The 23,654-nt window shown below is 41.9% G+C and overlaps 2 pseudogenes; both read left to right on the forward strand.

The window, feature by feature from the left end:
• The first annotated feature begins 552 nt into the window (after positions 1–552).
• LOC136455081 (uncharacterized) lies at positions 553–3,213 on the forward strand (annotated as a pseudogene).
• Positions 3,214–3,352: 139 nt separating this feature from the next.
• On the forward strand, positions 3,353–5,065 carry LOC136455083 (uncharacterized; annotated as a pseudogene).
• The last annotated feature ends 18,589 nt before the right edge of the window (positions 5,066–23,654 follow it).

Below are 23,654 nucleotides of genomic sequence, written 5' to 3' on the forward strand. Positions count from 1 at the left end.
GCCCAATGCCGCCTCTGTCAGGATCCCACGCCACTGGCCGCCCCCACCCTAGGAGGTCGACGCCAGCTGGCTGTAGCTCTAGGCCGCCAGGCTTCACGGGCACAACTGCTGGGGACGCCCCCAGTAGCCCGACGCCGCCGGCATTAGCCTGACCCCACCGGCAGTAGCCCAACGCCACCGAAAGGAGGCTGCCACCGGAGGTAGGACCCCGACGCCAACGACATTAGCCCGACCCCACCTCTAGGAGCTCGACACCTGGCTGCAGCTCCAGGCCGCCGAGCTTCACGGGCTGAAACGCTAGGAACGCCCCGAGGAGCTCCAACCTAGGATCACTGCCACCCACGGGTGAGGTCGACCAGAGACTGCCCCATCCCCTTCGATTAGGAAGGAAAGGTACATATGAGATGAACTTATGTTTTGGTTTTATATTTCGAATTGAAACCATAGGTTATAACTGAAACCAGAGATTTGAAATGATAGAAATAGGCAAATAGCAGTCTGGGCAATGATCACTTGTTGATTCCTTGCTTGTCTTATTTCAATGTGTCACAGATGGGCAGAACTTGGATGAATTGTAGGTTGTTTAGCAAGGTGCATCTGGATGGGGTCACTGAGTTCATGGACTTTGTTTCAGAAAATTTGAGTGGCAATCAGGAGATATTATGCCCATGTCATAAGTGTTTGAATCGGTTAAATCAACATAAAGGAGATGTGGAGGATCACTTACTTATTTATGGGATGTCTAGCACATACACTAGGTGGATACATCATGGAGAACCATTGTGCATGATAACTGAAAATGTTGAGCATTTGAATGAAGATTTTGGCTGCAATGTTGAGCATTTGAATGAAGATGTCCCAGAAGATAAGCCTCAAGATGACCCAGAATATGATCAAATATACCGTATGGTACAGGATCTGTACCCAGATCAAAATCATGGACCAAGAACAAAGGCAAAGTTTGCCACCATATTAGAAGAGATGAAACAGGTGCTACACCCCGGTGGTCCCTATACTAGGTTTTCTTTTGTGGTGAAGTTGCTCCACATCAAGTTGTTTTATAGAATCAGCAATGTTGGATTTAGTGCTTTTTTAGACTTGTTAAGTTTGGCATTTCTAGATTGTTCTATCCCTGCATCCTATGCTGAAGCGAAGAATGTTATTCGTGCATTAGGACTTGGATATGAGTCAATACATGTGTGTCCGAATAACTGTGTTCTTTTCTGAAAGGAATTGGCTAAAAAGGATGCATGCCCAATATGTGGTGCTTCAAGATGGAAGGATGCAGATGGTCGAAGGTAGATTCCAGAAAAGGTTCTAAGGCATTTTCCTTTGATTCTAAGGTTGAAGAGGATGTTTGGATCCAAAGAACTTTCAGCTCAGGCACAATGGCACAAGTTGAAGAGGAAAGCAGTGGACAATGAGCTTAGCCATCCTACTGATGGTGAGGCATGGAAGGATTTTGATAGGAAGTATGAATGGTTTGCAAATGATGCACAAATGTCTGACTTGGCCTCGCTACCGATGGGTTTAATCCATTTGGGAAGATGAGCTCCTCATATAGCATGTGGCCAGTATTTCTTATCCCTTACAACTTTCCTCCATGGCAATGTATGGAACAATCCAACTTCATGATGTGTCTACTTATTCCTGGTCCGGCATGCCCAGGAAAGGATATGGATCTCTTCCTACAGCCACTGGTTGAAGAATTGTTAAATCTCTGGAGTGGTGTCCCTACTTTGGATGCATTGACCGGAAAAGAATTTGATCTTCACGCTGTAGTCATCTGGTGCATTCATGATTATCTAGCATTGAGCACACTTTTAGGTAGAATAACTAGAGGTTACTATGCTTGTGTTCGCTGTGATAAAAATCCTTGCTCCAAAAGACTTAGGAACAAGATTTGCTACATTGGCCATTGTCGTTTTCTTCCAGTGGACCATATTTGGAGGAGAAAGAAAGATTTTGATGGTCAGACTGAAGAACGTGCATAGCCTGAAGAATTTACTCAGGGTGAGTTGATGCAGCAATTGGCAAGGGTGGAACATGTAAAACCTGGGGACCATCCTAATAACAAAAAGAGAAAGAGGGTAGAAGAAGGTCAATGCTGGAAGCGCAGATCGACTCTGTGGGATTTACCATATTGGTCTACTTTGAAGCTACATCACAATCTTGATGTTATGCACATCGAGAAAAATATATGTGAGGCCCTTCTCGGTACATTTCTTGACATCGTAGGCAAGTCAAAGGACTCTATTACTGTGAGGCTCAATTTAGAAGATATGGGCATAAGGAAAAATTTACAATTGAAGGATGATGGTAATTCATACTCTATTCCACATGCTCCATATAAGATGAGTAAAGCCCCGATAAGTGTTTTCTGTGCTTTCATAAAGAATGTCAAATTCCTAGATGGATATGCCTCCAACTTAGCAAGGTGTGTTAGTGTTGATGAATGCAAATTACAAGCATTGAAAACTCATGATTGTCATATCCTTCTACAAAGGATATTACCAGCCGGTCTCCGAGGAATCATGCATAAGGAAATATATGAAGCAATTGCTGAATTAGGTAACTTTTTCCAGCAAATTTGTGCTAAGAAATTGAAGTTAGATGTCTTGAATAGGATGAGAGGTGAAATCCCAATAATATTGTGCAAGCTTGAGAAAATTTTCCCGCCTGCCTTTTTTGATGTGATGGTGCACTTGTCCATTCATTTAATCGATGATGCTCTCCTAAGAGGTCTAGTTCAATACGGATGGATGTACCCTGTAGAACATAGGTTGTTGACCTTGAAACATTTTGTGAGGAACATGGCAAGCCCTGAGGGCTCCATTGCATAGGCATATGTCGCAAATGAGTGCTTGAATGCTTGCTCAAGGTATTTTGATGATGTTGACACTAGGCACAATCGTGAGGGCAGGAACAGAGAGCATGTTCCTATGAGTACATGTGGTTTATCTATTTTCCAGCATGGAGCAAATCTGTTGGGGGCACCGAGGCTTACATATGATGAGAAGGATTATGACAGGATGGTTTGGTATGTCCTCAACAATACTACGGAGGTCGAGCCATTTATAGAGTATGTCCTTCAATGCAAGCAGCATAATGTTATAATTTGTCTATCATATAAAATTTTAGCTCTCACATCGGAATTGCGCACCTATTTGCAGGATTTATAGGAATGAGTTAGAGACTGCTTGGCAATCGTGATGTTGGGGGGAACCTTGCTAAGGAATTTCTAGGATGGTTTAGGAATGAGGAAGGGATGGATATTGCTGAAGAAGGCAAGTGCCTTCAACTATTTATTTCAATGTCAATTTATGTGATCTGATTCATTCATAATGGTCGCATGAATCTTATTATTGACAATAAGGTTTTTGAAATGTATTATTTGGGCACCCTAACTGCAAGTACACAAGTGGAGCAATGGGGAGTGAGTATGGGCATAGAACTGGATACCATAACCAGAGGTTTAGGGACTAGGATACCGGTTATTATAAAGGAAGGGAAAAGAAGGCCAGAGGCACCTATGCAAGCTGCAAAGCTGGCTTCTGAGGGTGGGATCATACTCAGGCAGCATATACCCATATATACAAGTTGGAAAGAATACAAGAAGGACGAACACCAATTGGACAACTTCATTGGCAAACTAGTTGTAAGACGTTGTTTGACTAGTTCAATCTATCTTAATTCTGTCTTTTGGATTTTTAAATACTAATATTATGCTATTCAATGTATAGATAAAATTCAGCATGAATGGTGAAAAGGAGAATGTAACTTCTGCGTGTGCTGACATGCTAAAGGGTGGAACACGCCAAATGAGGTATAGGCTCAAGAAGCAATACTTGACAGGGTACCGGCCAATCAAGTTAGGACTACATCATCATGTTCATCTATGACTGATGAACAATGGAGAAAATTGGTAGACATGTGGTCAGACCCAAAACACAAGGTATGGTTTATGCCAATATTAATTTCTGCGTGTGCTGACATGCCAAAGGGTGGAACATGCCAATATTAATCAAGTTAGGACTACATCACCATGTTCATCTATGACTGTATGCAATTTTCATATTTGAGGATGATTCTAGGATTAGTTTTTTTTGTGCTATGGATCTAGGGATGATTTGGATACGAGCAGCTACTGCTGTTGTTTATTTCTGGGGATTCAGTGCTATAGGTCACAACATAGTTTGTTGTCTACCTATGTTGTTACTGTTCTATTATTTGTTCTATTACTTATGCTACACAATTGTGTCATGTCTAGGAAAAATGTGCAAAGAGCAAACTGGACCGTGAAAAAGTTAAGCTTCAGCAGTGTACTGGATCTCAATCGTACATTGCAGCAGCCTACGTCGTGGTAAGAAAATAAACCTATCATGTCATGTGGTTGTATGACAGCATGTGTTGGAATATGTTTTTCTCTTACGTGTGTATTTTAACATGTGCATTGCTAATGTCATTCTATGTTTGTGAATATTTTAGAAGCAAGAAAAATACAAAGATACAGAGCCCACAGCAATTGATCTATTCAAGTTGACGCATTGCAGCAAAACTAAGGGTTTAAGTGATGATGCCAAGAAAGCTGTAGTAAGTACCTCTCCTTTTTTCTGTAGTACACTGCATAATTAACCATATAAATAAATTCAAACTTGATAAATCATTGTCTTGCTAGGATGATATGGAAGCCATTTTGACAAGAACAGTACAAGAAAGGGAGCAGAATAAGACTTGCACAGATATTGTTGCCCAAGTATTATCAAAGTCAAGCACATTCCTTCGTAATGTGGGACTTCAGCAGTCTATTGCCGCTCCAAAATCTGTTACACCACAGATGCAAGAGCTACAAGCTCAATTGGAGGCTGAGAAGGAAGAATCTGCCGGACTTCGGCAAAAGCTCTAGAGGTTGGAAGCCCAGGTAGAAGAATCAGAGGCAAAAGCTCAGAAACAATCTGAGGAGATTGACAACCTAAAGAAAGCAACAGCAGATACTTAGAACCTCGTTCGACAGATGATAGCATTTGGACAAAGTCAGGTCACTCATCAGACCGCTCCTCCTTGACTTGGCTGTGCTCAGGTACACATCTTCATATTGGTCACTTCTGTTAATCTCTAAATTGAAAGTTGGTGACCTGGTATAGTATAGTTGCAATCTGGATGGTGGCTGAGGCTCTAAGTTTTTTGCAGGTTCGATTCATTTTGGTGATCTGTGACTAGAGTTTGGTGTGACTGGAACTACGACCGGAGTTTGGCGTGGCTGCTGCTTTTGTTGTGACTGGAACTGTGACTGGAGGGTGGCTGCTGTTGTTGGTGATCTGGTGGTGACTGCAACTTTTGCTATGCTGTTGTTGACGTGACTGAAACAATTTGTAGTCACCTGTCTATTTTATTTTTGCCCTGCTGCTACTATAGCTAGGCTGTTGTGTTGACAGCCAGAAGCTATTGCCTTGACAAGTAGCCGAACATAGCTTTGTGGCTGCTATTTTTATTTTGATGGATGTATGTTTGGTACTGTGATATGATGATCTATTAGTGAACTTTGGTGGACCTATAGAACTTTGGTGACCTGTAGAACTGTCGGCTGTTGATGATCTTGTATTTTGATGATGTGATTCATTTGTATCGTTGTTGAATGGTTAAAACTATTGTATGAACCATTAAATTATGGAGAAAATGATCTATTTGGATGTATAATTATTATTGTTATTGAATTATATATGGTTTATTATTTATGATGATTCTTTGTATGGGCTTGGGTCGTAAAATTAGATGCAAACTGGGCTACAATATTACTGAGCCAGTACGATACAAAAATAAAAAGGCTATCAACAAATGGGCCAAAAAATGATCGGCCTGCATATGGGCCAATTGGGCTTATTCTTATAATTGTAAAAACCAGCCCATGCTATATGGGCCAACTAGGCTAAATTCGTTTTTATGACTATTCATTTTCGTCATACTATCTGTGCCACGTCGCGCGCCACGTCAGGTGCCACGTTTTATCACTGGACACTTGTCAACGTCCCGTCAAATATGTTATGACAAATATAGTGACAAATATCATGTCATAACCTAGTGACAAACATGCAATTGTCACTAAGATTAATGACAACTGGGTTTGTTAGTCACAGAAGGGGGATTATGACCCACCTTCTATGACCATAGCCATATCATCACTGCTGTGTCATAGAAGGGGTACAATGATAAGAAAAAGAATATAATTGTCACAATCAGTTAGTCATAGAAGGCCTAACCTCTTGTAGTGGAGCTTTACAACATCTCCAAGCTATTTTCACCTTCATGGAATATGTTCCTCACACACATGTACCTATGGACTAATCACCTGTGTATCTCATATAAACACAATTAGTCCACCTAGGGATGTCACTTAATTACCAAAACCACACAAGGACCTTTCAGCGGCGCTGACCACTTGTGTGGTGGCCGCACCGAGCGGGATTTCCCCGCCGTGGGGAGTTTTGCGAGCGGGCCGGCCTCGTATGGGTCGTGCGTGTGGGCCGAGCGGGCGAAATCGTTTTTCTTTTTCATAAGAAATTAGAAATAGTTTTCTAATTTAATTTTTGAGTTGATCTTTGGTAAATCATATAAAATAATGTAGGTGTCCAAAAATTATGAAACAAATTTTGTTAGGTTCCTAAAATTGTGCTCTATCTATTTGTGTATTTAGTTCATATATGTACATGTTGATACCAGGAGCTATTAAATCATTTGAAAATATTCAATATTATTAGGTTAAATATTGTAGGAATTTTTATGGTAAATTGGTGATAGCTTTAGTCCTAAAATTTGTATGGTAGCTTCATTGTATTATTATGTGCTCACTATAATTTTTGTAGCCTCAGAATAGACTAAACATTAGGGTAGTTAAATACTCTTTGTTTTAATATACATTAAATCATTAGTAGAAATAAAGATATATCCTTCATTTGTAAAGCTAGGTGTTTGTTAGTTGAACCCAACACTTTGCTTGGTAAAGATGATAGTTAGCTTAGTACCTTAGTCATTAGAGCTAGCTTATTAGCTTAGTATGTGTATTCTTAGTTTAAGAGTTATTATTGCCTAAATGCTAAGTATTGCATCATCATCGCATGCATGTAGAGAATGAGTTCACAGAGATCATGACCACCGATAATCACGAGTTTGAGGAGATCATCAAGGAGTACGAGAAGGAGATTCTCATGCAGGAGGAGGTCCTAGAGCTACCACTGATTGACTCAGCTGACACCGTGCCTGCCCAAGGCAAGCCCCGGTGCATAACCCCTTATTTTTTATAATTATTGTTTATATATGTTATGTGCATTTACATTATAGGAATTCTATGAAAACCACATGCATAGATATCTATCCTATGAGTCTTACTAGTGCAGGTTCGAGTAGCTGCTATGCTTAGGTTTTTGGTAGCGTAACCTACCGTTACTCACAATAGGTGATTATTATAATTACTCTCATGATAAAAAAGTGTGAAAGGAAAAATAGAGACAAGGCAGGGATATGGTATGGGTATTGGTGGGTGTAACAGGTTGTGTCCTGCAGCCAATGGGGCTTAGCTTGGTTACACTGTTTTCCCTGTTCATGTTGATTAAGGACCGTCCGTTGATGTGAATTGTTGTCAGGTCACAGATTTATTATCCTGAGCACATACTTGCTTATGGAAGCGGGAACGCTCATTATGCTCTTGTCATGGGTTATGGCTCTTTTCGGACCAATTGATTGAAGGTGAGGAAAGGTGGAGGTCTAGGCACCATATTGAGACCGAGTCTCAAGTGTGGGGGCTTAGAGTCTAAGTTTGGATGAGGACCTAGACCCCTTGATAGGAGTGGAATGGGTTGATCTTGTTTGTGTCTGAGGTACAAACGGGGCATGTGTTTTGGGGTACCCAGCTGGGATACATTGGTTTGTGAATCACCATTTCTGTGAGACAGTATGACTTGGCTATGGTCTAGCACCGTAGTAAGAACTGGAAAATGAAAGATGGTGAAATGATTCTGATTGCTTAACCCTTGCTTGAAAGTAGAACATGTGCTTACTTAGAATGGTTAGCTAATGAAGTAATCATGACTGCTAATAAAACTTGATCTTAAGGACGTACTCCTAGTAATGCTTTTCGCAAACAAAAGAAAACAGCAAACCCATATTGCCTATCATATCTTTGAGAGTTAAGAAACTATTCCCACTAGTCAGGTAAGTCTTGAGAGTACATTGTGTACTTAGGGTTTATTTTACCCATGTTACAGGTGTAGCTTGAGGAGTAGCTCTTGTGTGGAGGATTCTTCTAGTGGGCATAGACAGATCCTTGTATCTTTTCTGCTAGATGTTTATTTTTATTCTGCTGTTTAATTATCGCACTCTGAACTCTGGTATTGTAATAAACAATTTCTAAGAACTCTTGTTGTATGAAATTGACTAAGTATTGTAAGCTCATACTCATTATTAGATTCTGGATGTAAAACAGTAGATTGTCTCGAGTTCTCCCTTAGGGTGTGCTTGATGGAACTATCTGATGTAGCTCACTTTCAAGGTGCTTAGTGTCTAGTGGAAGATGAGCACCTTAGAAAGCGTGTTATTTCAGGTGGTTCTCCCACAGGTAGTATTAGAGCCAATAATGAGTCTACGAGTTTAAAAACTCTTTTCAAAACCTAAAATTTGACCAACAAAAGCTTTGCGAAAAGTACGATGTGATAAATTATGTAAATAAGTATAAGCCCTAGTAATATGGTCTATCTAGGATAGCAGCACTAGTTTTATCTAATCAATCTTCTGTAGGTACACTAACTTACGCTGCATAAGAACCGTTTAGCATACGGGAAGTGAGTGTGCATTGTGCCAAAAAATATATATGAATGTCGCTATATTCCAGCCTGAGCGAACGAATAGGTCGATCCATGCATCATGAAAAGAGAATCTTGCTTAAACTAAACTCCCCCACGTAAAATTTTGGATAGTAAATTGATAGGATAATAAATAAAGAGTAATGCTTTAACTCTTAAGGAAAAGTATCGCTAGTAACCATTTATTAGGCCTTACAATCTCTTTAGCTTTTTGTTTCTAAATATGGAGGCCTTGTCCCTAATGGTGGGTTCCTATCTGTTTATAGATGAACCTAAGGTCTAGTCATGAGAGCACTAGTGCTGGGATGGGCCATGGTCTTGGTGATGATTAGGGCAAAAATGGTCGTGGCGATGATCATGGCAATGCCAATGGGGAGAGCCATGAGGCCCCATTCCTTGCTCCTCCTCCTCTGCCACCACCACCGCCTCTGATGCCCCATGCCGAGATGATGGCTGAGATGTTGGCTGCTCATCATAAGTCAGCCCGTGCCTTGGAGATGCTGGCATAGGCTATTGGTGGCTTCGCCCGTGGAGGCCTAGGTGGCAATGGCGGGAACGGGGGTGGAGCATTGGCTTCGTATTCTGGAGCAGAAGTTTTAGTTGCTCAATGTGACTGATGAGCAGAAGGCGCACTTTGCCGCACAACAGCTTCTAGGATCTACTAGTGCTTGGTGGGACACTTTCAATGCCATGCAGCTTGTGGACCACCATGTGACTTGTGGGAGTTTACCACTACTTTCCGTTAGTACTATATTCCTATTGGTTTGCTAAACAGGAAGTTGTCCAAGTTTGTAGAGCTAAAGCAAGGAAATATGACTATGATAGAGTATGTGAACAAGTTCAACCATCTTGCATAGTATGCTGGGACTCATGTTGATACTGATGAGAAGAAGATGGATCATTTCAATCAAGGTCTCTCTTGCATCTTACAAGAAAAGTTGTATACCAGGGGCTATCAGACCTTTGGTGCTTTGATGAATGCTGCCATTGCTATGGAGGGACTTTAGCGTGACTCTTAGGCTGAGTGGAAGCACAAGAGGGTGATCACTGGGTCTTCTAGTCACCCATAGTCTTAGAAGGTACATGTTGTGAGGAGGATGTCCTATCACTCTTCGGGTGGATAGTCGTCTCATCAGACTCAGCAGACCCACCAGACACCTCCCACAGTAGTACTGTACACCTACTTAGTAAGTGTAGCAGCCTTAGGGATAGTAGGTTCCGCCTCATCATGGACAGGGGAACAAGCCAGGTGCTTGTTTCAAGTGTGGCAAGGAAGGCCACTATGCTCATGAATGCCCCCAGAACCAGCGTACTCAGTCTTCTTAGCCTTCAGCCAACTCTTGTTTGGTCAAGAGGACTATCATTGGGAAGAAGGTGCCCTGTGAGCCGCTCGAGATGGGTTAACTTCACTAAGGCTGAGGAGATTTCATAGGGAGAGCCCAGTGATGGCTGGTATGTTCAACATTGATTCCCACCCTAGCATATGTATTATTTGATTCTGGTGCATCACATTCATTCATGAGTATGGGGTATGCACAAAGGCACAATATACCTACTATGGCTATTCCTATTACCTATAGAATCAGAACCCCAAGTGTGCAATTGTGCATTAAAACTCGGATAGACACAGTGAGACTAGTGCTAGCCACTCACTCTTATCGTCTCTAGTTCATGGTGCTGCCTAGTCAAGGCATAGATGTAATTCTGGGAATGAGATGGTTGAGAAACTATGGGGTAGTCCTGAACCTTAGGCAAAGAGTTCTTGAGTTGAAGCTTCCTTCTTCTGAGGATAGAATGTCTCTCCTTATGCCCTCAGTCCCTACCTTGCCACTCATTGCTCATACTAAAGCTTCTCCTGATCTTGCTTCTATTCCTATGGTTTATGAGTTTCCAGGATGTCTTTCTCAAAGATCTACCTAGGTTACCACCAGATTGGGAGGTTGAGCTTGCAATTGAGTTAGAACCTGGTACTGCTCCTATTTCATGGTGCCCCTACCGCATGGCTCCAAAGGAACTAGCTAAGATGAAGAAACCATTAGAAGAATTGTTGGAGAAGGGATTCATCCATCCTAGCTATTCACCATAGGGGTTGTCCTAGCTATTTTGTGAACAAGAAGGACGGCACTCTTCGGATGTGTGTGGATTATCGCCCTCTTAACACTGATAACCATTAAGAATAAGTATCCTTTACCTCATATTGATACTTTGTTTGATCAGTTGGCTGGTGCAAAAGTGTTTTCAAAGATTGATCTTCGTTCTGGGTATCACCAAATTAAGATCCAGGCCATAGGATATACCAAAGATAGCTTTCTCTACTAGGTATGGGCTCTATAAGTACCTAGTCGTATCTTTTAGGTCTCACCAATGCTCTTGCATTCTTCATGTATCTCATGAACTCAGTCTTTATACCAGAGTTGGACAAGTTTGTAGTAGTGCTCAATTGATGATATTTTGATATACTCTAGAACAATGAAGAGCATGCACAGCATCTTCGGATAGTACTGACTTGGTTAAGGAAACACAACCTGTATGCCAAATTCAGTAAGTGTGAGTTTTGGTTGGATCGAGTGTAGTTTTTGAGACATGTCCTAACACCTGAAGGTATCTCTATGGATCATAGGCAAGGTGTAGGACGTGTTAAATTAGAAATCTCCAAAGGCAGTGCATCAAATTCATTAGTTCCTTGGTCTTGCTGGGTATTATCAGTGCTTCATCCCTGATTTTTCCAAAATAGCTCAACCAATAACCAAGTAGCTTTAGAAGGATGTCAAGTTTGTATGGAGTTCAGCTTGTGAAGAAGCTTTCTAAGCCCTAAAGAAGTTTCTTACCTCTGCTCCTATTCTTGCCCAACCAGATATTGATAGGCCATTTGATATGTATTGTGATGCCTCTAGGACTGGACTAGGATGTGTGCTTATGCAAGACGGATGTGTGATCGCTTATGCTTTACGTCAGCTGAAAAAGCAGGAGTTGAGTTATCCCACCCATGATTTAGAGCTGGCTACAGTGGTGCACGCTCTAAAAATTTGGAGACATTACCTGTTGGGAAATAAAGTACACATTTTTACGGATCACAAGAGTATAAAATATATTTTCACTCAATCCGAGCTGAACATGAGACAATAGAGGTGGCTTGAGTTAATCAAAGATTATAACTTAGAAGTTCATTATCACCCTAGGAAAAGCTAATGTGGTGGCTGATGCCTTAAGTCGGAAGTTGCATCAAGTTGAAGAAGAATCTTTGTCTCTCAACCATTCTGAGGTGTTAGCCCATATTGCTCTAGTCTCGGACCTACTTGAGCAAATTATTATAGAGCAAAGGCAAGATGTTTTGGAAATTCCTGCATATCAAGAAGCTAATTGCCGAAGGGTGTGGTCCTTATTTTAGTATTGATGATTAAGGTGTAGTGAAGTTCAAGAACCGATTGGTGGTTCCCTCAAGTGATGAGCTTAGGAGAAAAATTCTAGATGAAGCTCACAATTCCAAATTATCCATGCATCCGGGAAGTAACAAGATGTATCATGATTTGCGTCACTTGTATTGGTGGCCAGATATGAAATAGGATATTACCAAATATATATCAGAATGTGACATTTACGGAAGGGTTAAGGTGGACCATATGCATATGCCTGGATTTCTACAACCCTTGCCTACCCCTGTTTGGAAATGGGAGGATATTTCTATGGACTTTGTTGTAGGTTTACCCCGCATAGCAAAGGGGTATGACTCTATTTGGATCATTGTGGATCACCTTACCAAGTCCACTCATTTCCTCCCGGTGGATACAAGGTATTCAGCCAAGAAGTATGCCAAGTTGTATTTTGATCGGGTTGTGGCCCTACATGGAGTTCCTCTTACCATAGTTTCCGATAAAGGGTCAGTCTTTGTCTCTCGTTTCTGGGAGCAACTCCAAAAATGCCTTGGTACTCAGTCTCCTTAGAAGTTTAGCTTATCATCCACAAACTGATGGTCAAACAGAAAGGGTCAATCAAGTACTTGAAGACATGTTGAGAGCTTGTGCCACTTCTTATCTAGAAAAGTGGGGTGAATGCTTAACTTTAGCTGAGTTTTCCTTGAAAGGGACTATGACACCTAAGAGGGGGGTGAATTAGGCAACTTAAAAGTCTAACTCTAAACTATGGCCTCTTTTTCTACCCTTAGCAAAACCTATGCAAAAGATAAATTATCTAAATGTGCAACTACGGTTTTGCTAGTGTGTTGCTATCTCTACCGCAAAAGGAGTTATGCAACCTAGGTTCCAAACCTATCAACTAGCTTATCACTAAGCTAGGAAAGTAAACCACACACCAAGATTGCAATGTAAATGTGGAAGCTAAAGAGTAAGGTAGAGATATGCAAACTCCCATCGACGACTCCAGTATTTTTACCGAGGTATCAAGAAGCACTCAAGCTTCCCCCTAGTCCTCGTTGGAGCCCCTCGCAAGGGCCAAACTCCTGATCGGGTAACTCCATAGATAGCCCCTGAGCCTTCCCCATGCGCAAGTGGGTCTCCGGTGTGCCTTTTGGCAAGCCTCTCCCAGACCGCTCTCCGTCGTCTTCACTATCAAGCTTCCGACCGAACCACCGCGGGCCTTGTTCCCTCCAGTGCACGGCGGCGGCCACACCACAAACGTAGTTGGTGTGATCTCGCAAGATTACAAGCCCCTCTGATGTACAACAATGGTGCATGCAAGCACTAAGTGGTAAGAGGTATGCAAACCTCACTAAACACTAGGCCTAAACCTAGAGCAAGCGCATAAGCGGTGGTCTAATCAACTTAAGCACTTCGCAAAGCACCTACACTAATCACCTAATGAATCACTAAGCACTATGCAAATGGAGATCACTAAAATGGTGTATCAACACCCTTGGTGTGTTTCTCAGCTCCACTCTTCTCAAATGGCCGGTTGGGGGTCAATTTATAAGCCCCACTGAGAAAGTAGCCGTTGGGGACGAAACCCACTTTTTGCTACTGACCGGACGTGTCTGATCGTCCTGACCATTGGAGCGTACGTGTTGATTGGACACTGGGCTGAGTCTAGTCATCAATGATCGAACATGTCTAGTCATGCTGGTGTCACTCTAGAACCTCTCTAGAAATGATCGGACGCTACACTTCGTGCGTCCGGTCATCTAGTGTCGCTATGTTCGGTCATGCTAAAAACATTACCGTGATGATGAACAGTGTCACCGGTGCGTTCGGTCACTGCTTTGCTCAGCGTCCGATCACTGCTGCTCAGTGTCTGATCATAACTACCGGCGCCTGGTGTTGCCGAGCAATTGATCAGACATGTCCGGTCCTTGTTAGGGCCGCGCCCGGTCACCTCTACCAAGCTCATTTCTTCGTGATCTTGCATCTAGCTTGGTTTCTATCTTCGTGCTTGTACTTTGCTTGATATCTTGGGTCTTCTCTTGTGCTTCTAGTGTCTTGCTTATGGTGTTGATCATGGGATCATCATGTCGCCTTCATCCAAGTCACGTATTGCACCCTATTGAAGTACAACACAATTACTTGTAAATTCATTAGTCCAATTTGGTTGTGTTGGTCATCAAACACCAAAATCCAAAGTAAATGGGCCTAGGGTCCATTTTCCTTATAATCTCCCCTTTTTGGTGATCGATGACAACACGACCAAAATAAGCAAATAATAAAAATTTTGGAATTTAAAAACTATTTACTTGCTAGGATGCAATGCAAATGGGCAAGGTTGTAAGATGCCTAAAAGATACCAATTGTAAAGCTAAAGGATACCACATGTAAACATCTTTGTAAACTTATCTTGCCCTTGCAAACCTCCCCCTAACTCCATAATTCACTATCCTCCCTCTCTCGAACTATTACCACTTGTAAATTATTATGATCGGGCTTGCTTTTGGTCCTACAAACTCTCCCCCTTTGGAATCAAAAACCGAAAAGGAAGACATTAGTAGCACAAGGGCGGGTCAAACTTTGTGATCCTTTGTATGTAGAGTGGAATAGGTCACAAAATTTGACTCTCACATTACAGTAGACTAAGCTCCCCTTAAATATATACATACATATGATGAAGAATGTAGTTTATGCATAATTAGCAAATTAATGCTCAAGGGAGTTTAATCTATATAATGCATGGAGAAAGCATATAAATACCAAAGTGAAATCAACATGATGATATCAGTTTAGAAATACCACATGTGGAAACCAATTTGATTTGCACCACTTGCAATAGGTGATGGATATTTGAAGTATGATGCTTAACTCTGGGGACTCCATTTTCCTTGCAATGAGACTACTACACACATGATAAGCTTGAAAAGGTGTTTGTATCAAGGCATCCAACTTGTAGAGTAACCTCCCCTAAATTTGTGCACATAAGTATGGAATACTTGTAGAAGACATGCACATTGATTTTAGAATAAAAATACCACTTGAAAGATGACATAACATGAATGTGAGAATCATTTTCGAAAGTAATATTCGAGAGAAATTATCTACAATTTGGACTTTGGCACACATTAGATGAACAATTGTAAACCATGTAGGTTTGCTCTAAGGGTTAAGAGTGAAACCGAGCAAGCCTATCATAAGATATACCTAGTGTATGCAAGACAAAATATTTAAGCATGCAAATGTAAACCTAGGCATAAAAAGGAACTAGATGCTAATTGAGATTGCAAGAAATTAAATCTAGTTACCTAATATGGGAAGGAGAATTTGGGTCCATAGTATTCACTAATCCACTTGACAATTTACATGATCCTAATGTGATGCACCCCATGAAATGCACCCATACTTTGCCAAGTCTCTAAATTCCCCAAAGTCCATCGAACTTCTCACTTCCCTTTCAGGATCCAAACCTTCTTGGTACTCTTCAGTTGGAAATGATCTCCTTTGGCACATAAATGCGTTTGGCCCCATTATTGGCTTTCTTGTTCACCTTGATAGCCACCACCTTGTCCATTTTCTTCTTCTTCAAGAGATAAGGTGTGGAGGCCTTTTTGTCCACCTTGTTGGTGTAGGTGTTGGAGAGCTTGCTTATTTGATTTTTGTTTTTCTCTTTCTTCTTAGCTCCTCCCCCATTCTTCACCTTGCACTCATAGGACTTGTGGCCTTCCTTGTGGCATACGTAGCAAACCACGGTTTGTCCTTCATCAAGCTTCTTCACTCCCTTGACGGTGTTATCTTGATGAAGTTGGGCTTGCTCTGTCTTGCCTTTCACTTGAGTCAAGTCCTTGGTGAGGTGACCCACTTCTTGCTTGAGTTGCTCATTCTCCATTTCAACCTCTTGCGTGCATGTATCTACAACAACTTTCTCAACACAAACTTGGTTGCACATGGGTAAGTCTAACCATAAATCATTGCAATAAATAGAGGTATCCTTTTTAGGCATGTCAACAATTGAACCTTTCTTTTTAGGTGCCTCGGTGGGGGTTGTACCGATGGCTTCAAGATTAGCAACTTTATTAGTAAGCTCATCACAATATTTGCACATGGTTTCCATTTTAGCGAGCAAACTTTTATAATCATCTTGTGAGCTAGCTAACTTTACCTTTAATTTTTTATTTTTCTTTACAAGTTGCTCATCATGGATTGTGTAATTATTTGTGTTTGCACTAGTCTCAAGTTGCTCAATTTTAGTAGATAGCTCCATATTAAAATTGGCAAAAGTTTCATATTGTTCATGCAAAGTAGCATAAGCTTGTTGTGAGCTATCTAGTTTTTCTTTTAATTTTTCAAGCTTCTTTTGTTGACTAGTGCAAACTTTAGCAAAGTTAAGATTTTGTTGCACTAATTTCATCATAAGAAGGTAGCTCATCATTACTATTACTATCATTGCCACTATCACTAGGGATAGGCTTTTGTTACCTTGTGCCATAAGGCACACACCTGAGGTGCTTAATGATGAGTCCTTGTGCCCGCACCTCATGTGGTGGTCTTCTTTTTCACTTGAAGAATGATCACATGACCTTATTTATGTGAGGGCTTTGTCCTTACACGTCTTCTTCTTTGTCTTGGGTGTGGCCTTTTTGGACAAACTTCCACAAAGTGCCCCAACTCGCCGCATCAATAGCATTCTTTCTTTCTTTGCTCATTTCTTTGATTGGTGAAGATAAAATCTTGAATTTGGATGCGCACACCCTTGACATTGAGTTTTTGGATCATCTTCTCCACCTTGTTGATAAGCTTGATAGATTCTTCATCAAGGTCGGAGGTGGAGGAGGAAGATTGATCATCATCACTTGATTCTTCGTCATCATCCTCATCCTCATCTTCTTCTTCATCTTCACTTGAGGAGCTTGAGCTTGAGCTTGTCTCAACTTGCTTGCCCTTCATCTTCTTTTCTCACTACATGTGAGAGCTTTGCCTTTGCTTGATGAAGAGGCTTCTTCTTGACCCATCTTGCGTGACATTTCAAATACCACTATCTTGCCAATGACTATGGCTAGGGTCATGGTACTCAAGTCCTCCATGTTGTGAAGGACGGTGATGATGCTTGCATATTTCTTTTGTGGTAGCATGGAGATGATGTTCCTCACGATGTCCGCATCATCTAGCTTTGTTAATCCTATTGAATGGAGCTCATTGATAATTAGATTCAAACGAGAATACATATCACGAACAAGCTCATCATCATTCATTTTAAAGGAATCATAATTTTGTTTAGCTAGACAATGTTTTTGCTCATGGACATTAGTTGTGCCATCATGGAGCTCTTGGAGTTTTAACCAAATTTCATGTGTCGTATTTAAAGTGAACACTTGGTTAAATACATCCATGCTAAAAGATTCAAACAAGTAATTGTTAGCTCTAGCATTGAAATGAATTTCTTTTTCTTCACTCTTTGTGGGTTTATCAGGATTCTTAATGGGTTTCATCCCATCATAAGTGACTCTCCAAACACCCAAATTTACCTCCTCAAGATGACAAGCCATTTTAGCTTTATAGTAGGGGAAGTTAGTGCCGGCAAAGTGTGGAGGCCTAGAGGTATCCATCCCAACCACTCTAAATAGCGTTGGCTCAACGACGGTGAAGACAAAGGTCCAAATTGAGTCAACCGGCTCTGATACCAACTGAAAGAGACCATTGACGCCTAAGAGAGGGGGCGTGAATTAGGCAACTTAAAAGTCTAACTTTAAACTATGGCCTCTTTTTCTACCCTTAGCAAAACCTATGAAAAAAGATAAATTATCTAAATGTGTAACTACGGTTTTGCTAGTGTGTTGCTATCTCTATCGCAAAAGGAGTTATGTAACCTAGGTTCCAAACCTATCAACTAGCCAATCACTAAGCTAGGAAAGTAAAGCACACACCAAGATTGCAATGTAAATATGGAAGCTAAAGAGTAAGGTAGAGATATGCAAACTCCCATCGATGACTCTAGTATTTTTACCGAGTTATCGAGAAGAGCGTAAGCTTTCCCCTAGTCCTTGTTGGAGCCCCTCACAAGGAATCCCTCACAAGGGCTAAACTCTCGGTCGGGTAACTCTGTAGATAGCCCTGGGCCTTCCCCACGTGCAAGTGGGTCTTCGGTGTGCCTTCCGACAAACCTCTCCTAGACCGCTCCCTACTATCTTTACTATCAAGCTTCCAGCCAAACCACCATGGGCCTTGTTCCCTCCGGTACATGGTGGCGGCTACACCACAAACGTGGTTGGTGTGATCTCGTAAGATTACAAGCCCTCCAATGTACAACAATGGTGCGCACAATAACCAAGTGGTAAGAGGTATGCAAACCTCACTAAACACTAGGCCTAAACCTAGAGCAAGCGCATAAGCGGTGGTCTAATCAACCTAAACACTTCTCAAAGCACCTACACTAATCACCTAATGAATCACTAAGCACTATGCAAGTGAGAACACTAAAATGGTGTATCAACACCCTTGGTGTGTTTCTCAGCTCCACTCTTCTCAAATGGCCGGTTGGGGGTCTATTTATAAGCCCCACTGAGAAAGTAGCCATTGGGGATGAAACTCACTTTTCTGCTACTGACCAGATGCTGCTGTCGTCCTGACCGGATGTGTCCGGTCGTCTCGACCGTTAGAGCACCCGCATTAATCGGACTCTGGGCTGAGTTCGGTCATCAATGATCAGACACATCCGGTCGCACTGGCGCCACTCTGAAACCTCTCTGGAAATGATCGGACACTGCACTTCATGCGTCTGGTCATCCAGTGCCGCTGCATCCGGTCACGCTGAAAACATTGTCGTGATGATGAATAGTGCCATCGGTGTGTCCGGTCACTGCTTCGCTCAATGTCCGGTCACATCTGTCGGCGCTTGGTGTTGCCGAGCAACTGATCGGACGCGTCCAGTCCTTGTTAGGGCCGCATCTGGTCACCTCTGTCAAGCTCATTTCTTCATGATCTTATGTTTGGCTTGGTTCCTATCTTCGTGCTTGGACTTTGCTTGATATCTTGGGTCTTCTCTTATGCTTCTAGTGTCTTTCTTATGGTGTTGATCATGGGATCATCATGTTGCCTTCATCCAAGTCAGATCTTGCACCCTATTGAACTACAAAACAATTACTTGCAGATTCATTAGTCCAATTTGGTTGTGTTGGTCATCAAACACCAAAATCCAAAGTAAATGGGCCTAGGGTCCATTTTCCTTATATTCCTATAACAATAGCTATCAAGAGAGCATTCGAATGGCACCTTTCGAGGCTTTATATGGCAAGAAATGTAGAACACCTCTTAACTAGTTTGAAGTGGGTGACCGTGGTTACTTTGGACCTGATTTTATCAAAGAAGCAAGAGAACAGGTTAGTGTTATTCAGAGTCATTTGAAAGCGGCTCAGAACCGTCAGAAAGCTTATGCGGACAAGAGGAGAAGGCCCTTGCAGTTTGAAGTTGGCGACCATGTGTACCTAAAGGTATCCCCAATGAGAGGTGTGCATCAGTTGGGAGTCCGTGGAAAGTTAGCTCCTCGTTATGTTGGACCTTATAAGATTTTGGAGCGATGTGGTGCGGTTGCTTATCGTCTCCAACTTCTGGATATTTTGTCAGCAGTACATAATGTCTTTCATGTTTCCCAATTAAAGAAGTGTTCATGAGTTCCTAAGGAAGTGGTGGAAATTGAAGGACTCCCTCTCCAACCCGATCTTTCTTATATTGAACATCCTATCAAAATCTTGGATGAAAAAGAGAGAGTTACTAGAAACAAAGTGGTGAAATTTTATAAAGTCCAATGGCAAAACCATTTGGAGGACGAAGCAAGTTGGGAGCAGGAGAGTTATATTCTGGAGCATTATCCCCATCTTCTCCCTGGTGTGCCAAGGTAATAGTTTATGTTAAAAGCTTACTCTTACCCTTTTTCCTACACTAGACACTCACGTGAAATCTCAGGACAAGATTTTGTTTAAGGGGGGAGAGTTGAACACCCTTGGTGCTACACCCTAAATAATTTACTAAAACATGTCATGAGCATCATGTTTATGTGTTAGTGCATGTGATAAAGTGTGTAGATCAATTTCTTGTAACCTAAAATGACTAATAAAATGTTAAACGAAAGTTGATTCAATAGCTCATGTATATCAAGTAGGGTTTAAAACTAATTTTTATTGAACAAAAATGCTATAGAACATATATGTGGCGCTTAAATAAAGATTGGAATATGAACTTTGTATATGACAATGAAATACTTGCTGTAGAAAAATAACATTGCGAGCCAACATTTCTAATAGCCCAGAAATGCAAATTGGAATCAAGTTCGGCTCAAAAGACTTGGAATGTTTTCAAGTATGTTGAGAGTTAGACAATGCCATGTTTGGCAATTTATTTTGAGAAATCGGGTTAAGAAAAGGTGTCATGTGTTAGCTTAGTTTGGTAGCCTCATATGCCATCTTCAGCATGGTGAAGATGGTTTAGGTCTAGAAGAAACTGTTTAGTTTTTATAGGCACTTTAAAATTCATGCACGACATGGTCTCGGGCTAGTTGGCTACGTGTTTGGCGTCGCCACACTAGGGCACTTGGCATCACCACGCTAGCTATCCTATGTGCACACGTGTTGCCATGCATGGCCGGCCACGGCTGCTGGCTCTTGGTGCATGGAGCCGCTGCTGCTGCCTTGCATAGCCTGGCGGTGCTACTGCCGGCCCCGCCGCGCTACCGCACTGCCAACCGCCTCACGCCATGATGAAGCCATTGCCACTACTGTCTCCTCACCATCATGTATGTGACTCCCTCTGCATCTCTACACCACTATTGGCCCAGTGCGATGTCGCCTCTACCGTGCGCATGTGGCCGAGCTCGCCGTTGCCTTGTCATTGATGGTAGTGCAGCACGTGGGCCACGTTGGTCGAGGATGCGCGCGCTTGTCCTTTGCATCTACGCACATGCCTTCTCGGTCACACTAAGCATGTCCCACCAAGGCGAGGCCATGCTGTGCCACCTACCGCCCCATCTCTCTCTCTCTCTCTTTCTCTCTTTCTACCTCCACTACCGCCAACGAGCCATGCCATCAAATTACCTAGCGAGCGATCACCTTCATTCAATTTATCGCATCCATGGCCTCACCATCACGTCCTTTCATAGCGCGACCCCACCCAGCTTTGAAGCGAGCACGGCCAAGCTCCAATTTTGGAGTTTCCCTATCGCCGTGCTGATAAGGCCGTGTCCAGTCATGGATGTGGATATCCCTCCAACCACCCATCCTGAACCAATTCACCTGCACCACTAGCATCGCCTTGACTCCCTCTTCACGTCGGTGCAGTCGCGTCGTGTCACCACCCACCACGCCGCCGTGTACTGGGTCATCGAGGGTGTGCGTAGGGGAATTCTAAGAAATCTAGGGGGTTAAGTGAAAAGGTTTGAGAGAGGGGAAAATGCATTAGGACTTAGTTGTAATTTGGCAGAAGTGTGAGATCTATTTTGCAAAAACACCATCGCGCACGGGATTTCCCCCGTCGCAGGCTGTTAGGAGAGCAACCGGCCTCACATGGGCCACACCGTGGGCTGCCGCATGCTGCATTGCGTGGGCTGCACGGGCGAATTTGTTTTTCTTTTTTCATAAGGAATTAGAAATAGTTTTCTAATTTAATTTTTGAGTTGGTCTTTGGTAAATCATATAAAATCATGTAGGTGTCCAAAATTTATGAAACAAATTTTGTTAGGTTCCTAAAATTGTGCTCTATATGTTTGTGTATTTAGTTCATATATGTACATGTTGATACCAGGAGCTATTAAATCATTTGAAAATATTCAATATTATTAGGTTAAATATTGTAGGAATTTTTGTGGTAAATTGGTGATAGCTTTAGTCCTAAAATTTATATGGTAGCTTCATTATATTATTATGTGCTCACTATAATTTTTGTAGCTTTAGAATAGACTAAACATTAGAGTAGTTAAATACTCTTTGTTGCAATATACATTAAATCATTAGTAGAAATAAAGATATATCCTTCATTTGTAAAGCTAGGTGTTTGTTAGTTGAACCCAACACTTTGCTTGGTAAAGATGATAGTTAGCTTAGTACCTTAGTCATTAGAGCTAGCTTATTAGCTTAGTATGCGTATTCTTAGTTTAAGAGTTGTTGTTGCCTAAATGCTAAGTATTGCATCATCATCGCATGCATGTAGAGAATGAGTTCATAGAGATCGTGACCACCGATGATCGCGAGTTCGAGGAGATCATCAAGGAGTACAAGGAGGAGATTCTCATACAGGAGGAGGTCCTGGAGCTGCCACTGATTGACTCAGCTGACACCGCGCCTGCCCAAGGCAAGCCCCGGTGCATAACCGTTTATATATGTTATGTGCATTTACATTATAGGAATTTTATGAAAACCACATGCATAGATATATCTATCCTATGAGCCTTACTAGTGCAGGTTCGAGTAGCTGCTATGCTTAGGTTTTTGGTAGCGTAACCTGTCGTTACTCACAATAGGTGATTATTATAATTACTCTCATGATAAAAAAATAGTGAAAGGAAAAATGGAGACAGGGCAGGGAAATGGTATGGGTATTGGTGGGTATAATAGGTTGTGTCCTGTGGCCAATGGGCCTTAGCTTGGTTACACTATTTTCCCTGTTTGCGTCGATTAAGGACTGTCCATTGATGTAGATGGTAGTCAGGTCACAGACTTATTATCCTGAGCACATACTTGCTTATGGGAGCGGGAAGGCTCGTTACGCTCTTATCATGGGTTCTAGCTCTTTTTGGACCAACTAATTAGAGGCGGGGAAAGGTGGAGGTCTAGGCACCATATTGAGACCGGGTCTCAAGTGTGGGAGCTTAGAGTCCAAGTTTGGACGGGGACCTAGACCCCTTGACAAGAGTGGAATGTGTTGGTCTTGTTTGTGTCTAGGGTACAAAAGGGGCATGTGTTTTGAGGTACCTAGCTAGGATACATTGGTTTGTGAATCACCATTTCCGTAAGACGGTATGACTTGGCTATGGTCTAGCACCGTAGTAAGAACTGGAAAACAAAAGATGGTGAAATGATTCTGATTGCTTAACCCTTGCTTAGAAAGTAGAACATGTGCTTACTTAGAATGGTTAGCTAATGAAGTAATCATGACTGCTAATAAAACTTGATCTTAAGGACGTACTCCTAGTAATGCTTTTCGCAAACAAAAGAAAACAGCAAACCCATATTGCTTATCATATCCTTGAGAGTCAGGAAACTATTCGCACTAGTCGGGTAAGTCTTGCGAGTATATTGTGTACTCAGGGTTTATTTTACCCATGTTGCAGGTGCAGCTTGAGGAGTAGCTCTTGTGTGGAGGATTCTTCTGGTGGGCACAGATGGATCCTTGTATCTTTTCTGCTAGATGTTTATTTTTATTCCGCTGATTAATTATCGCACTCTAAACT

This window comes from Miscanthus floridulus, chromosome 5 (genome assembly GCF_019320115.1).
Source record: "Miscanthus floridulus cultivar M001 chromosome 5, ASM1932011v1, whole genome shotgun sequence".
Classification (NCBI taxonomy): Eukaryota; Viridiplantae; Streptophyta; class Magnoliopsida; order Poales; family Poaceae; genus Miscanthus; species Miscanthus floridulus.